General features: G+C 48.0%; 1 protein-coding gene and 1 pseudogene across 9 annotated transcripts in view; both read left to right on the top strand.

Moving 5' to 3' along the window:
• Positions 1-2,470: 2,470 nt before the first annotated feature.
• Positions 2,471-6,000, top strand: part of DCAF4 (DDB1 and CUL4 associated factor 4) — a 36,217-nt gene continuing 32,687 nt past the window's right edge. For all 9 annotated transcript variants that reach the window (XR_009695064.1, XR_009695063.1, XR_009695065.1 and 6 more), the window contains exon 1: positions 2,471-2,610. The gene's annotated coding sequence lies outside the window, so the exon portion shown is untranslated. The remainder of the gene's footprint in view (positions 2,611-6,000) is intronic.
• Positions 4,777-5,268, top strand: LOC133066803 (CBY1-interacting BAR domain-containing protein 1-like; annotated as a pseudogene).

Genomic DNA, 6,000 nt, shown 5'->3' with positions numbered 1-6,000 from the left:
TGTATATTGTCACCCTGCTTACTTAACTTATATGCAGAGTACATCATGAGAAACGCTGGGCTGGAAGAAGCACAAGCTGGAATCAAGATTGCCGGGAGAAATATCAATAACCTCAGATATGCAGATGACACCACCCTTATGGCAGAAAGTGAACAGGAACTAAAAAGCCTCTTGATGAAAGGGAAAGAGAGAGTGAAAAAGTTGGCTTAAAGCGTAACATTCAGACAACTAAGATCATGGCATCTGGTCCCATCACTTCATGGGAAATAGATGGGGAAACAGTGGAAACAGTGGCAGACTTTATTTTTTGGGGCTCCAAAATCACTGCAGATGGTGACTGCAGCCATGAAATTAAAAGATGCTTACTCCTTGGAAGGAAAGTTATGACCAAACTAGATAGCATATTAAAAAGCAGAGACATTACTTTGCCAACAAAGGTCCATCTAGTCAAGGCTATGGTTTCTCCAGTGGTCATGTATGGATGTGAGAGCTGGACTGTGAAGAAAGCTGAGCACTGAAGAATTGATGCTTTTGAACTGTGGTGTTGGAGAAGACTCTTGAGAGTCACTTGGAATGCAAGGAGATCCAACCAGTCCATCCTAAAGGAGATCAGCCCTGGGTGTTCACTAGAAGGACTGATGCTGAAGCTAAAACTCCAATACTTTGGCCACCTCATGGGAAGAGTTGACTCACTGGAAAAGACCTTGATGCTGGGAGGGATTGAGGGCAGGAGGAGAAGGGGACGACAGAGGATGAGATGGCTGGATGGCATCACTGACTCGATGGACATGAGTTTGAGTAAACTCCAGAAGTTGGTGATGGACATGGAGGCCTGGTGTGCTGCGATTCACGGGGTCGCAAAGAGTCAGGCACGACTGAGTGACTGAACTGAACTGAACCTGCCAGTTTAGCTTCCAAGACTCCCCTCCCATTCAGCCAAAATGAATGCTTCACTACTCCCTGAACAGGCTTCCAGTCAGATGGTTGGTTCAGCTTAGAATTTCTGTTTTCTCTTCCAGGCAGCTCAAGCTTCATGAAGCTGTCCTTTATTCTGACTTACACTAACTTCCCTCCTTACTCTGATCACCTCTTCCCACTCACACCCTTTCTTATATAAAATTCTTGAGAGGCAGAATCCTACCTGACTTGTTATTTGTTGAAATGCTTTCACACATGGCTACAATTGATTAGCCCCACAATCTATTTTCTAAGGGGTCTAGCAACTCACAGGGCCCTGGGTTAACATGGTGTGCCAGGTCTGCCCGTGGCAACAACCAAGCCTGGCCCATTTGAACCCAGTTCTCCTCACAAAACTGTCACTTGTATATAGAGAACACAACTGTAGTTAGTTGCCAAGGGTAAGGGGAGTGAGGGAGGCATGGAGTAGGAGGTTGCGGTTCACAGAATATATGTAGAATGAATAAACAAGGTCTTACTGTATAGCACAGGAACTGTAGACAATATCACATAACAAACCATAATGGAAAAGGAATATATATATGTGTGTGTATATATATATATAATTGAATCACTTTGCTGTATACCAGAAACTAACACAATATTTTAAATCAACTATATTTCAATTACAATAAAGACAAACCAAATCTGAAAAACAAGCAAACTGCCATTTCTGGTCAAGGGCCCTACACGGGCTTCCATTTTCCATCTTTTATGTCAGCTGATGGCTGTCTGCTGATACCTGGAGCAGGCACAGCACAGAGAGACCATTCTGGAAATATTAATTGCATAAACAAACTTTCCACTAGAGAGAACATCAGAACGTGAGATCTACTTCCTTGTTTCAGCAGAAGAAATCAAGGCACAGAAAGGGAAGACACATCCCCAAGGTCACACAGCAAGAAGGAAACACAACTTGATCTACAGCGGAAGCTCTCGGACTGAAGCTGAGGGCACGCTCTTCTGCACCTTGGAGCCACGCAGATCTACGGTCAGCAGTCTCAGCTACCAGAGGACACAACCGAACACGTCACCACCAGTTCACCACCGGTTCCTTTTTCCTCTCATCTCAGAGCCTCCTTCGCCCTTTCCACAACATACTCTTTCCTCCTCCGTAAGTTTAAAGGAGGAGGTCCCAAGCGGCGAGAGCACTTTCCAGGGCTGGATTAACCGGGTTGGACACAGAAAATACCCGGTGCTGGGTGGGGTACCCACCGCTTGGGAAGAGGTAGCCACGGCGTTCGCCAAGTTTCAACTCGCCTCCGGCCCAGCCCGGTCCAGCCCAAAAGCGCGCCTGTCCCCGCCCCAAACTTGCTTGGCTCCGCCCCCCAAGAGCCTTGGGCCCGCCCCAAAGGGCGGATCCCAAAGAAGTCAGCCGCCGATTCGCTGCCTTTTCGCCAGGCCTGGGCGGAGCCGAGCCCCCAACCCCGCCCCCTCCCTAAGATCCACCCTTATTGGTATAGACCGTCAGAAGACGCGCCCAATGAGAAAAGAGGGGCGGCCGCCATCTCCCTATCCGCTGCGTCAACGCGAGAGTGGACGCAACTAAGTGGAAGACGCTACCCTTCCGTCTTTCCGGGTCTTCCAAGCTTCGACCCCGGCTCCTGTGGACCCTGGGCCCGAGGGAGAGCCAGAAAAAAATCCTCTGATCGAGTAAGTCTGCGCTGGCTGGAGTACTGTTGGCGTCGGTTCGGGGGCCTCTGCTGCTCCTCTGATTGAGCTCGGGGTGAGATAGGAGGTGGGGGGCAAGGCCCGAGAAAAGGGGCGGGGAGAAGGATCCGAACACGTGGAATGCCGGCCTGACCCCGGCGTGGGTAGGGGGCTGGGCGGGCGAACTCTGGTTGAGTGGAGTCTATGGGCGCGTGGAGCTCGCTTGTCCTGTTCAGTTTACAGCCGTAGAGACGGGAGAGGAAGGCCCTGAGTATCCCTGCTCTGTGTCTGCCCCGATGAAGCGTTCTTTCTAAATTGTGATGTCAAGGTGCCACCCGACAGCTGCCAGTGGCTGGACTGCGGGCCCTTGGTGGCGGTTTTACCTGGAAGTTCAGATTGTGGTTGACTTTCAGACAGATCAGCATAGCAGTTAAGGCAAACACCTACAGTACTAGGCACTACCAACTGCTTTATAAGCATTATCGAAGCTTTCCGCACACTAACCCTATGAGGTCGGTGGTAGTACCTCTGTTGGACGCAAAACGAGCCCTAGTGAGATTGTCATTTACCCGAGGTCACTAGCAAGCTGTGGGGCCACGGGATGAACCCACGCTTCCCAAAGTTAACCTCCGCACGGAGGTGCCTTAGCGATGAAGCTAGCGCTCGCGGTGTCCAAGAAGCCTTGCCATCTCCCCGGTTGACCTCAGAAACCATGACTCCCCCGCCCCCTTTCCCCTGGACGGACATGGGGTGGTCCACAGACCGTGTCCTGTGAATCCAACAGCTCGAAGGAAAGAAAACTGAGGCCACAACTTCCAAGAGGAAACAAAATTCCAAAACCCCAAACTCTAGTTTTAAATAATCGTAGAGATCACAGTTGAAGTGGTGTCCTGAGGCAGACCAGCAGGAATAGAATCCCTCCCCCAACCCCCAACCCCATCCCATTGTGTCTTTATGGGTACCATATTTAGCCTTCAAAACCTTGATTTCCTTCATTTGTGGGGTGGTTTTAAATACTACGCAGGGTGGGCATGGCAAGCCCCCTGTAAACGTCATTTTATGTGGGGCTTTTCAAGCCAGTGGCGGTAGCGTTTCCCACGCTGCAGTCCAGTAACCTCTATAATCTTAACTCAGCTGTCACTGGATATTTAGGATGTGTCTCATTTATAAACGTTAAGTACTTTTGTAGCAGGAAAATGTTTGTTTGTTTGGGCTTCCCTGGTGGCTCAGCTGGTAAAGAAGCCACCTGCAATGCGGGAGACCTGGATTCGATCCCTGGGTTTGGAAGATCCCCTGGAAAAGGGTAGGGCCACCCACTCCAGTATTCTGGAGAATTCCATGGTCTGTATAGTCCATGGGGTCGCAAAGAGTCGGACACGACTGAGCGACTTTCACTTGGATATAATTCGCTTTTTTATAGTGCACAGTTCGGCAGGTTTTGTAGAATATTTCCAAGGTCGTGTGACCATCTTGCGTGTGTGCGTGCCGCGTCAGTCGCTAAATGGTGCCTGACTCTTTGCGACCCTGTAGACTGTAGCCCACCAGGCTCTGCTGCCCATGGGATTCTCCAGGTAAGAATACTGGAGGGGGTTGCCCTGCCCTTCTCCAGGGGACCTTCCAGAACCAGGGATAAAACCCGCGTCTCTTTGGTCTCTTATGATTCCTGCATTCATAGATAGGTTACACTAGCACCGCCTGGGAAGCCCCGTGACCATCTTATTCCAGGATACTTTCATCACTCCCCAAGGAAGCCACTGTGGGCCATGTGCTGGGTCGGACAGGGCAGTGAGCCTCGGCTCCGTGCTGAATTTCGGCAGGACTGGGCCCACCTTGCACAGAGGCCGGGAGAGAGGCTGCCTGGTTAGGTCTGAGATTCCCGGGCCAGGCCTTTTCCGGGCTGTACCTTCGGGATTTGGCCACCAGGCCTGGAATCCTATCTTGGGGAAGAGGTAGGAAGCGGTACCCGGAAACTGCGCCCCTCAAACCGGGAGCAGTTTGGTGAGTTGTGCGAATCTTCGGCGCGCATGCGCAAAAGCTACCAGGCTCCCAGTCAGAGCCAACTTGCCAAAAGACCCCAGCTTTGAAGCGGGGCCCGAAAACCGCTGAAGCGTGTGCCGACCTTCAGGATTGTCTGCATGCCACAGCAGTGAATGAAAGGAACCATAAACGAAACGGAATGACCTCACATTGACATCAACATCAAGAAATGGAGTTGCCAAACTGCTACCTGAAGTAGAAAGGATACGTTACCACACCCTTCCGCCGGACGTGTTATTTCCTGATGAACCCAGTTGGAAAGAGCTACAGTGGATGCTGTACAGACAGCCCTCATCTGGAGGAAGTGGTTGGCAGTTCCGAAAAGCAGAAAGTAAAGGCTATGAAGACTGTATTTTCAGAATTTATCATTATTGAAATGCTTTTTCTCAGCAAAGCTTCAGAGGTATACACTGCTGCCTACCAAAATATACAAAAGATTGATGAGAAGCTCTGAGGTTTTCAGCTCTAGGTATTCACCCGGTTATCCATCTCACATATATTGTAAGAGTACATTAAGAGTCCTTTTCAGAGATTGCTCTGTCTGGAACAGGACAAGTGTCCACCAGTAGACTAAGAGAGGATCAATAAGAAGATGAATTAGATATTACAGAAGAAGGAAACTAACTTTCCTTAGTACACATCTCATTTTCATTTTTATCCTAATGTGACTCAGATTTCAGGATTGCTGAATTAATAGAACTTTATTCTGGTTTGCTCTGCTAAACATCAAAATGGAATGCTGCTGAAAATAGGGGGGAAATTAAAGGATTATTTATGCTGACCCAAAATGAAGGTTTTAAAAAATATTACACCCCCAGTCATTTCACTTCCTACCTAGTCAACTTCCTTCCCGGTGATATATGGTCTTTTTGTATAACTTTCACACTTCTTCTTTTTAAGATTATAGGCTTCAAAGTATTTCATATTAATGTACTTTGCCTGGTTGGGAGTCCTGTAGTAAGTAAATATCAAAAACCAAAAGTTCTACCAATTCCTCTTAGCTTCTTTTAGATTGACTTCCCAAATGGATCCTGTCTAGTCATTCTGATTAAATATAAATTATGTTCCATGAAGCTTTAAAAAGACAAGTTTTCTTTTTAAAAAAGAAAAAATCTTTCACTGAATCATTAAGTTCCATCATTTGATCTGTAAATTTACCTTTCAACAGGTGTATAATCAAGCAGAATAAAGAAATATGATGCCAGTATATCCATATTTTACCAATGCACAAAGCATAAATTTTAAAGTCATATTCAGTTTGATTCTGACTTTAAAACAAGTAAAACTGTTGTCATGCTCATAGAGAATAGGCTTGTGGTTGCTGAGGGGGAGGCGGGTTGGAGGGGTGGAGTGGGA

Source organism: Dama dama, chromosome 12 (genome assembly GCF_033118175.1).
Source record: "Dama dama isolate Ldn47 chromosome 12, ASM3311817v1, whole genome shotgun sequence".
Taxonomy (NCBI): Eukaryota; Metazoa; Chordata; class Mammalia; order Artiodactyla; family Cervidae; genus Dama; species Dama dama.
Note: the sequence above shows the minus strand (reverse complement) of the source record. Positions and strands in the feature narration are given on the sequence as shown.